A 9,452-nucleotide genomic window follows, 5' to 3' on the forward strand; every position below is an offset into this window, starting at 1 on the left:
CAACTAAATCCAGTGCTATGGGCATATCGAACTAGCATTCAAACCCCTACAGGTGCAACTCCTTATCCATTGGTCTATGGTGCAGAAGCTATCTTGCCTATTGAGGTCGAGATACCGTCACTACGGGTTTCCTTGCACAATCTCATTGATGATGAAGCTTACAGAGTCTCACGTCTTCAGGACTTAGAGTTACTTGATGAGAAGCGACAAGCTGCATACAACCATCTCAAAGCCTATCAGCAACGCATGAGCAGAAGCTACAATCACCGATTTAGACCTCATACATTTGAGGTAGGTGATCTTGTTCTACGAGAGAATCCTCGCAACCAACCAAACCGAGAACATCAGGGCAAGTTTGAATCAAACTGGCTAGGCCCATATGTTGTCACTGCTGTGTTCGAGTCCGGGGCATATCAGTTGGCTACATGAGAAGGAGAACCGCTTGCAGATCCAATCAACAGCATGCACCTCAAATGGTTTTATACCTAAGGTGTACAGAGCATCGGGCTCCCCTACATACCAAAAAATACCAAAAAAATTCAGAAAAATATCCTGAAGAAATACAAAAACATTCAAAAAAAGTAAAGAAAAATCATGCATCCAAACGGTGAACAACCACTCCGGTGGCACCTTGGGTAAGTACGGTGGTGAAAACCTGGCAAACAGGCACCACTCATAAAGGCTATGGCTCCATTGTCTTTCAGACTTGTTACGATCACATCTACTTCATACATACATCCATCCATCCAAAAAACATGGCTTGTTATTCCTCTGCAATTATGATAGTACTCCATACATCTTGCATCCCACTTTTTCATAGTCATGTCTAAAACTGGGGGCAATGCCTACAACCTATTGATGGAAGTGGATTCTACATTGTCTTATGATTCATTAAGTTCTTCATTCAAACAATCATCAAAAATCCAAAAACATTCAAAAATATCTCGCAAAAATACCAAAAACATTCAAAACAATTCAAAATCCAAAAACGTCAACAAAACCATTGAAAAATCACACAAAAACATGGCAACACCTTGTACATACCCATCCATGCAGATACCAAAATAAACATTGACAAACTACTCACACAATGACCATTTACCAATCAACCACACAATCAACATCAACAATCAAACTGTCTTCAACAAGGATGCATCCTTCCTTACCAAAACAAAGACAAAAGTGACGTTTTCTTTGACAAGAAAATTATGTTAAGCTATCAAATACTTGGTTGATTTGTGAGTACAATCGTTTGTTTATCTGTATCAGGACCTTGTAGCATTGTTTTGTAGCGTTTGCGCATTATTTCCAATGAAGTTCTGGGGCATGTACTAATGGTGTCTACATGGGAAGTTCACTAAGCTATGTGATCATAGGCAAAAACACAGTCATAGATCACTACGACTTGTTGACTACAGTGTATACCTCAACCATATGAGCATGAACCATTACCAAGGATCCATATTCTTTATTCTTTATGTATATACTGTTTGTTTGCAGGTACAATGCTCTTTCTTTGGTTCCTCCTACCTCATCCAAACTGGATAAAGGTTTTATCTCTTATTACGGTATGCACTTGTCTCAGGATATGATCAGCCTAAGATCAAGGAGGACGATCCAAGTCATGCATGAAAGGAGATAATCCTTGTCTGTTCCGCAAGCAATACTCAGGTCAACTTGATCCATTATATCAAGTTGCTTGTATTAACTTGCTATATCAAATCCATGTAAGAAATACTCTAGTCATCTTGAATCTTTATGTCAAGTTGCTTGTATTTTCTTACAACATTTTAAAAGCTCAATGATGAAAATAAAGCACTATGGATCATCATCTCATCTCATCTGTATATATTGCATTTCATTGCATTCCACCCATCCATACATTCATAATAGCTGCATATCATGCATACATAGTCATAATAATGCATACTCTATTTTACTCATCTTCTTCCATAGGACTCGGTCCTAGTCTTCCATATCTTCTATCTAACATCAAATCCCCCCTCACCCTCCCTATCTTGATCATCAACATCATCCTAATCCCTTCATCGCTTCCCATCCTCACTCATCCACAAAATTAAGCCAGTTACTCTGTCTACACAGAGACATCGACTCCCACACACCTAGACGATCAACAGATACTCTGATCAAGTATCTTTGGGTCTCAACAGGTAATCGATCATGGTAATCCTAGACTACATCAGGCATTTATCATAATGACCTAGTCTCAACGGGGCAGCCATGATTCCCCACAACCATCCATCACACGCACACACTATCAATTGATCAACCAATCAAACACAATCCAATAGACAATTACATCAATTGTCTATGTCTCAACGAGTCTTTTGCTTCAGATACCTTGACTTCATCGGACAATTACATCAATTGTCTAAGTCACATCAGGTCACTTTGATTCACTTACTCATACTTTATCATGTCCAAGCGACCAACTGACATCAACTGTCACGCTTTGACTTGACTGGGGCAATTAAACCGATTGCACCAGATTGTCCAACCAATTTTGATCAATTGTATAGCATCAATCCAAACCCCACACTACATCTGCTATGTATCTCTTGCATGACCTCAGGGTACTCGCTGCCTTGTTGTTTCTTCATATTCACTCCATTTTCTCCCATTCTTTCATCATTAGTTCTAATTTCTTCTATTCTACCTCCCCTCCACTTTTCATTCTTTTTCGAGAGATCGCTCGATTTTTCAAAAAAAAATTCGGCCCATCTCTCGAGGGGGCATACCACCCATTAAATTTACATTTTATGGGGCATTTCTTCACACCTATTTTTCTTTCTTTGAAATGACGCGATCAACCGCACCGTCTCAAAGAGGGGCAAATGTAGTCACATAAATATGTCCACTTAATTAAATGAATACTTAGTATTTATTTGATTATTTAACCATCAATTAATGAATTAATTAAATTAATATTTAATTAATTCATCTTAACCCTCTTCTCCTATTAATTAAATAAATTATTCAATTTATTTGATTTAATTCACTTAACCAAATTCAGACCATTAATTAAATAAATAAATCATATTTGTTTAATTAAATCTTCTCTCACATTTAAATAAATTAATATTTATTTAAATCCCCCAAAATCCCACCTCTCACATTTAAATAAATTAACATTTATTTAAATCACCTTTATCCTCTACCCACTTGTATTTTCCTACAAATGCAATTTGCACAATTATTTTAAATAAATAATTTATTTAAATCACCTTTATCCTCCACCCACTTGTATTTTCCTACAAATGCAATTTGCACAATTATTTTAAATAAATAATTTATTTAAATCACCTTTATCCTCCACCCACTTGTATTTTCCTACAAAAGCAAGTTGCACAACTATTTTAAATAAATTATTTATTTAAAATCCTATTTATCCTCACCCACTTGAAACCTTTAATGGTTTCCCTTAAAGTATTCAAACTTGATGGCTTTAAAGTCTTCAAACTTGATGGCTTCCTTCTATAGTCTTCTTAAGACTTTAATGGTTTTCCTTAAAGTCTTCAAGCCTTTAATGGTTTCCCTCAAAGTCTTCAAGCATTTTAATGCTTTATCTTCATTTTTCTCATTTAAATAAATTAATATTTATTTGAATATTTATCCAAATGCAAATTACACCATTTAATTGAAATAAATGATTTTATTTTAATTGAAAATACCAAAATTTCTCCCACTTGCATTTTCCTACAAAATCCACTTGCATGCCTAAACCCCTTCTAGAGTTTTCTAATCACTTCTAAATAACCTAACCCCTTCTCTAAACTTTGTCACATTCCTAAGCAAAAGGGAAGTCACTTCTCAAACCCTCAAAGTCTTTGATAACCATTAAAGGCTTTCAACCTTCAACCACTAAATGGCTCAAAGTCTTTGATAACCATTGAAGGCTTTCAACCTTCAACCTCTTAATCCCCAAAGTCTCCAATAACCATTAATGGTTACCTCAAACCCTCCCACATGGTTAAAACATTTGTTTTGACTCAACCTCTACCCAACCCAAAGGTCTTATCAGGCCATTAATGCTTTGACCATGATTATCTCTTAAACATTTGCACAAAGGTTTATCCTTGGATTAACTCTTAATCCAGTGGGTAATCTTAATTTGGACTTGACCCTTAGCCTCTAGATAACCATGAGGTCTTCTCAGGCCTTTAATGCCTCCAACCTCTTCTCTCAACCCAATCCTATGTTGACACTTGTCACCATTTTATTGGTGCCAATTGTGCACATGGATCCCCAACTTTCAAACTTGGCCCTTCATTAAACCATTCAATCTTAACCCTTCATTTCCCCATTTCTTCTATAAATAGAACCCTTCTCCTCAAGCAAAAGAGAAGCATTAGAGTATTGTTGTTATACTGGCATTAGCATAGAGCTTTCTCATAGCATCACTATCTACACTTGCATAGCATTTGCTTATCATATTCAACTATCTTGAATCTCCATATGGCATCCATGGCTAGTGCTAAAAGCTGAGAGCTACACTCATTTGGGACTTGGAGAGGAGAGGAACAAGGGAGGAGCAACTATGAGCATCTTGATTAGCTATTTTATTCTATGTTTATATGCTTTCTATTTCATGCTTAATATCTCTCTTGATATGCCTGTTTAGGATAATCTTTTGTTGCTAACACTAACGTTTGTTTCTTGTGCTCTTGTGTGTGTTGCCATCAAACAGATTTTCTAATCCTTTTTGCAGAGCATCAAAACTTATATCAACATTGTCTTGTCTATCACAAAGCTTCCTAGAAAGATTTTTTTTTCCCTTGTGGATAGGGTCCAACCATATCCTAGTGTCCTATGAATCTATAAACCCTATTTGCTTATCGATTTTCTCATGTCTAAAATTATTACCTATTAACCATGATAATAGACACATGCAACAGTAAATTTAATGTCACCATTTAGATATGAGGAAACATTCTTATCATTTTTAATTTCATGAGGATATATCTATCAAGGTTCAATAATAGAAATGATATATGCATTTAATGATTATCATTTCACTATTGAGTGACATACTACAACTAATTGCTACCATCTAAAATATAGATTTCTTGTTGAAGATAGATCTACATCTCATATATCTACACTAGAATAGATAAATCAATATATATAACAAATAAATTTGTCACTCGTAGTCTTAGATTTACAAACACTAGATTTCACATTCCAAAACTAATGTCAAGAGACATTTCTCCAACATAACAAATTGCACTAGTTTGAGCAATTTACAACCATCAAGTCAATCAAGCATCACAATTTTTAATGATAATAACTACAATAATGCTAAGTATGATCACCCTAACAATTCCACAACACCCTTCACAATGGATCAAATAAGGGTAGTGTCTTCCTCCTCTAATACACAATTCCACAACACCCTTCACAATGGCTCAAGTAAGGGTAGTGTCTTCCTCCTCTAATACACATGATAATTAGAATGCAAAGGTTTGTATTCCATGTGGAATTCAAAATAAAGGACATGGTACAATAATTTTATACAAACCATAATGAATTGGTTATTGTAAATGTATTTCAATTTTCAATTCAAAGAGCAAGTTATATTCAATGTAATTTTCTTTTCAAGTATATGTTATTTCACAATATAATAAATCTGATTTCTTTTCTTTGTTGCAGGTGGAGAGAGAGCATTAATATTTTTTATATCCTCTCCACAACATTTTATCGGTGTATATATATCATGGAGGGGACTGATCAAGTGGTGCCTTGATCAATCATGTCCTTTGGACATGACTGACCAAGATACCCCTTGGTCGTGTCCCTCCATAATCAATTGCTAATCGGTGCCATAACATATGCAAATGAACCGATATCATTTTGGTTGTCAATATACAATATAACAAGGCCGATGGTAATCGGTGGCAATGTTTGATAAAACCCGATCAATATTAATCAGTGGCAATGTTTGGTTTAATCTCGATTAATATATACAGTGGCAATTAAATTGATTTAAGCTCGATAACTTAATTTAGTTGGTTAGCAATTCATTTAACCTGATAACATTAGTTAGTCGGTGGTAATGCATTAAGCCTGATAACCATTTAATTCATCAAGCCCAATCATTATGTAAATTTGGTGGCTATTAAAATGGTAACCCGATAATGAATCGGGGGTTACAACAAAACCCGATCATTATCAGTTTATCAGTTTAATAGTTTGCACTTAATTTAATCATCAGTTTGCATGAGTAACATAATTGATAGATGATGTAACAATATAAGGAGAGCAATTATAACATAAATATCAGATAAAGGAATAATCAGTGAGATCTGAAATTATCTATCAATGAGATAGATGATTGAATGGGAGACTTCATTTATCTCCCATTCAATCATTTATCTTACCGAAGCTATCATGTATCAACACTCCCTCTTAGCTTGGGAAGATGAATAATAGACAAAGTGTCTAGCATCACATTTCTCTTGATGATCAATATTCCTTATATAGTTTATAATCTCATTCTCCAAGGGTTCATATCACCTAAACACATGACATGAAGTATCATCAAAACATATGATACAAGTAACCATATCACCTAAGCACGTGACATGGAGTATCACCTAAACATGTGATACAAGAAATTCATCACCTTGTGATGACATGATATCACCTAAGCACGTGATATCAGTATTGCAAAACAAGCAATACTAAGGATAAACACATGAGAATAATTAAATTCTCAACTTATCCACATTGTGGTATGTGCACTAACATCTTTCCAAATGTTTTACCACAACATAATCATGGCACATCCATGACATACCAGAAATCACATATGATAATTGGTTTGATCATTATAAGATCGTCACCTTATAATGTCTATATACAAGTGTTCATTATCTGAAAGATCGTCACCTCTTAGAAATGAACACAGGGGGTTGAACCCATAAAAGTCCTAACATGACAAAGAAGTTTACACATTAAACATCTTATTGATATGTAAGTACAGATTACAAAGCAAATTACCTTTCTATCATATCCAAACCGTTTCTGAAGTGTTCAACCTTCACTTTGGAAAGTGGTTTGGTAAGAATATATGTTGTTTGATCTCCTATACAAATATATTCCAACTGAATCACATTCCTATCTACCATATCTCGCACATAATGGTATGGAATCTCAATGTGCTTGGATCTGTCATGGAACACCGGATTTACTGAAAGTTTTATGCAGCTATGGTTGTCACAATGGATACCAATAGGTTTCACTAGTTCACTGAATAATCCCACAAGAACTTCTTGAGCCATACTGCTTCTCGGGCAGCCATGGAAGTTGCAATGTATTCAGCCTCAGTAGAACTCTGTGCTACTGAAGACTGCTTTCTGCTAATCCAAGATATCATGGCTGAACCTAAACTGAAGCAACATCCTGAGGTGCTTTTCATGTCAGTCACACTTCCAACCCAATATGAATCTGTGAATTCGTGTAGATCTAGATCAACTCTCTCATATTTGAGACCAAGGTTTAGAGTACCTTGTAGATATCTCATAATGTGTTTCACTGCTATCAGGTGTATCTCATTTGGCTCACACATAAAATGACTCAAATCATTAACTGCATAACATATATTTGGTCTTGTATTTACCAGATACATTAGGGACCCAATCATTTGCCTATAGTGAGTAGGATCAGTGGGTTGTGACTCTGTTGATGCTTCCTTAAGTTTATGAAGATTTGTTTCCATTGGAGAGGTCATGGGTCTGCAGTTTATCATTCCAAATCTCTTCAAAATGTCCAAGGTATACTTTCCTTGGTTTAGTATAATGCTATCAGAATTTTTCCATATTTCTAAGCCTAGGAAGTAATGAAGGAGTCCCAAGTCCTTCATGTCAAATTATTTAGAAAGATCTTTCTTGCATTGATCTATAAGGTGATCTTCTCCTGTGATTAATAAATCATTAACATATAAAATCAATATTAGCATATCACCTTTGTTTTTCTTATAGTAGAGATTAGGATCTGTATCATTCTTAGAGAAGCCTAGTTCTGAGAGATAAGTATCAATTCTTTCATACTAGGCCCTGGGAGCCTGTTTAAGCCCATAGAGAGCTTTCTTGAGTCTACACACATGAGACTCTGCATCATGAATCTCAAACCCTTCAGGTTGCTCTAGGTATACTTCTTATGAGATCTCACCATTAAGGAATGTTGTCTTAACATCCATCTGATGAACTTTCCATCCCTTTGTTGCTGCAATGGCTAAGACGGCTCTTACTGAGGTGTATCTGGCTACAGGTGCAAATGTTTCTTCATAATCAATTCCTTCCTTTTGAGAGAACCCTCTGGCTACAAATTTGGCCTTGTCTTTTTTAATACTGCCATCTGCAACATGTTTGATCTTGAAAAGCCATTTAGAAGAAACAACAGATTTTCTAGTTGGCGTAGGAACAATTTCCCAAACATCATTCTTCATAATGGACTAATATTTCTCAGACATGGCATCCTTCCATATTTGATGTTTAAGTACATTTGATACATTGTTAGGTTCAGATTTTGAAAGATCATTCATAAGGGCAACATAGCTAGTGAATTTGTTAGGCCTTTTGCTTTCTCTGAAGGTTCCTGAAAGAGCAACATACTTTTGAGCTTCTTCTACAGTTTCGGTGGCCCATAGTGGTCTTTTCTTGAGATTTTATCTAGGTGGGTTTTGAGTTTCACCTTCATTTTCCTCAAGATTCTCCCTCTGAAGCTCAGGAGCAGGGTCTTCATCTATGCTAGGGGTAGGGATATAGGCTTTAGGTTCTATTGATCTTTGGACTCTTTTGAAGGCTAAGTCTTCTTCAAAGATTACATCCCTACTCAGGTCAATATTCCTCTGACTAGGTATATAGATTCTGTAGGCCTTGGAGGTTTCACTATATCCTACAAGTATTCCCCTTTTTCTAGAAGGCTCTAATTTTAATCTTTTATCCTTAGGTACATGAATATAGACAGGGCCCCCAAATATCCTAAGGTGGCTGATATCTAGCTTTGTTTTAGTAAAGACTTCCTCAAGGGTTTTATCTTCAAGATGGGAGTGAGGACATCTATTTTGTATATATACAGCAATGTTGGTTGCTTCTTCCCAAAGATTGGTATTTAGATTCTAATCAAGAATCATGGCTTTGGCAGCTTCTACAATTGTCCTATTTTTCCTCTCAGCTACCCCATTTTGTTGAAGATTATAAGGTATAGTAAGCTCTCTCTTAATCCCTGTATTTTTAAAAAAATTCTTAAACAAATCTGAGGTGTATTCCCCCCCATTGTCAGTTCTTAAGGTTTTAATTTATTTCCTGAGTAGTTTTCTATTGCTGATTTAAATTCCTTAAACCTATTAAGGATCTAATCTTCTGATTTTTTACATTTCAAAAAGTAGATCCAAGTTTTCCTAGAGTAGTCATCAACATATATTACATAAT

Source organism: Cryptomeria japonica, chromosome 3 (assembly GCF_030272615.1).
Source record: "Cryptomeria japonica chromosome 3, Sugi_1.0, whole genome shotgun sequence".
NCBI classification, from domain to species: Eukaryota; Viridiplantae; Streptophyta; class Pinopsida; order Cupressales; family Cupressaceae; genus Cryptomeria; species Cryptomeria japonica.